Consider the following 2747-nt stretch of genomic DNA (forward strand, 5'->3'; position numbering starts at 1 on the left):
AAAAATGAAGTACAAACACGAAAAAAGATGTATCGGCATGAAAACTATGTTTTATCAATACAGACATCATTAAACTATCCATCGTCATGTACATCAGTGGCCAAATAATGTTAAATCCACGAACAAAAAAAAAGAGCATGAGTCTGCCACTCTCTGAAAAATCCTGGAAAAACCTATAGATTTAGTATGGAATTCGCTGTCGCGAATAATCCGCACTGTGGATAATCGAGGTTCTACTGTATATGCCTTCCGTAGTGACAACGTTAGAAAATCAAAAACCAAAAAAAAAATAAAAAGACTCTCCTCCGATCCTGCCAGGAGTCGAACCTGGAATCTTCTGATCCGTAGTCAGACGCGTTATCCATTGCGCCACAGGACCACATGTGTTCAGTCTTAAAATGCAACGTTAGTACAAATCTTCCCATACAATTTTGTTTCTGATTTTAACTATACACGTGCATACAAATGAATGCATACTTTCTTCCGTGAAAATTGAATTTGAGTCACCCCACTTGGTCTGACGTAATTTAACCCTTTCGCTACGAGCGTCGTCTATAGACAATATCAGGGTGATACTGCACATTGATCACACCAGCGCGATGTGCATACTTTTCGGCGCAGTGCTCCGTCCAGCGGTAGCACTCCGACAGAGCACACTACCGTAGTGAAAGGCTTAACCATGAAAAAAGCAAAAAACAATTTTAAGACATGTTTTTCTTTTTTTATATTGTAACACAAAACACAAACACATCCAAGAAAAAGTTGGATAATTTGGTTATAGGTATCGATGGTATCACTTCATTCTGGAAAACGGAAAACGGGAAATAGTTTGAGAATCCCTGGTCTAGAATGTGCAAAAAAAACTTTCTCTCCACGAACTTTACACACAAGCCCTAATAAATCGACAAATTGAATCAGCTGAACGTTTGAACAAACGCGACATTGTACATTGCAGGGGAGCCGCGGGTAATACGGGCAATGGGGTTAATATGGACAGGTGGTTGATTTGTATAGTTACATTTTCAATTTCAAATTTCTGTTAATGAGAATACCTTCTACATGTTATTCTATAATATTTAAGCCACCCTATGGCAATGAATACTGAAAAAATGGAAAAGGGAAACAAAAACCGAAAATCATGAATGAGTCCGCGTGTGGATGTAATTTTAGCTGCTTCGATATTAAGCAGTTTAATACCAAAATTCAATTCGTTGATAGTTACATTTTGGTTTGTGAGTTAACAGTGAAGCGATATTAAGTATGTAGGGAAAAGTGAATTTATTTTTTAGTGGAAAATACCGGTGGGGTAAAACGGACAGTTGCCGGTGGGAGTGAGATGGACTGTGAAAAGTCTGTTTAATCTGTTCCTAAGGAATGCCCTGCGTGTATAAATGGAAATCAAATCGCCAAATGTGGACTGTTTAGATGCTGACTAGAACCAAAAGCAAAATAGTCGAGGGTCTGTCCGTTTGTACTGCTGAAAAGCACGATATCACTTCTAGGTGGATTAATTCGATTATTTCATCATTCAACGGACATTCGTGATGAGTTTATACCTTGGTTGAAAAAAATTATTCCTCTCGCGATCGATAAACCTCTACGCTTCATATATTACAAACCCGTCCATATTACCCCCACTACATGTCCATTTCACCCGCACCGAAAAAAATGTTGCATTTTCGGTCTGTTTTAATTTCAGTAAAAAACATTGGAAAACACTTTTTTGTAAAATATTTGACCAATTAGGTAGAGAGACAGTATATTGAATAGCAAAAAACTGCATCAAAGTTTTGGGAAACATGAATTTCCAAAGATATAATTGAAGTTCTTCTTAACATGTCCGTTTTACCCCCACTTCCTCTACATACGTACATTGTATGTTCCCAGCATCTTCTCAAAAGTTATAAAAAAAATTCCCATACCGGGAATCGAACCCGGGCCTTCTGGGTGAAAGCCAGATATCCTAGCCACTAGACCATATGGGATATTAAACTCTACTCTTTACAATTTGGAAAAAAAATCAAATTTGTTGACAAGTAACACATTCCAAGAAAAACAAATATATTTCTCACTTACACACTGACAGCTTCATGCTTGCTGCAACGATGGAAAGATTCGCAACACGAGTATATTCGCGAGTATTTGCCTTTAGGTATTTACCTGCTTCATTGACATTAGCTATGTTCACGAGTTTGTTCATCTGTAGTTCGTGAACAAAAATGGTTCATCGTTGTTCACGCACATGCGAGGTTGTTTGCATGATTCGATTCAAGTGCAAAGTAGCAGTAAAAAGTAATGTTTAACGGTGGACGATTATCTTGGATTAAAAACAGGAAGTGGGTTATATCTATGGTATAACCGCAAGGGTGACGTAGGGCTATCGTTGATTTAGAGATTATTTGTTTGAAGTTGAATCTCAATCCATTCTGAATGAATGAATAAATGAATATTTGGGGGACTTCGAAAACGAGAGCGTTACGTTGGAGGCACAAGGTTTTATACATCCAATATAGGATAAGAAAAACCTTGTTCTGAAGAATAATCTTCAGAAGCTAACCTGCTAACTGTACTTGATTGACAAATCACAAACTCAAATGTATTATATGGATATTTCATGGAATGTAATTTTCAATTCCAAGGGGAACTGGCAGATTATTTTCCAGCAACCATTAGATATTTCCACATTTTCCTCGATACTGGAAGCCCACCAGTGGTTAATACCAACTCGATAACCACCTGTTAATAGC

At 37.5% G+C, this 2747-nt stretch overlaps 2 non-coding genes across 2 annotated transcripts; both read right to left on the minus strand.

Moving 5' to 3' along the window:
- Positions 1–306: 306 nt before the first annotated feature.
- Trnar-acg (transfer RNA arginine (anticodon ACG)) lies at positions 307–379 on the minus strand. The gene has a single exon. It is a non-coding gene; the product is annotated as a tRNA-Arg (tRNA).
- A 1534-nt stretch (positions 380–1913) lies between these two features.
- Trnae-uuc (transfer RNA glutamic acid (anticodon UUC)) lies at positions 1914–1985 on the minus strand. The gene has a single exon. It is a non-coding gene; the product is annotated as a tRNA-Glu (tRNA).
- Positions 1986–2747: the final 762 nt, after the last annotated feature.

This window comes from Toxorhynchites rutilus, chromosome 3, assembly GCF_029784135.1.
Source record: "Toxorhynchites rutilus septentrionalis strain SRP chromosome 3, ASM2978413v1, whole genome shotgun sequence".
Taxonomy (NCBI): Eukaryota; Metazoa; Arthropoda; class Insecta; order Diptera; family Culicidae; genus Toxorhynchites; species Toxorhynchites rutilus.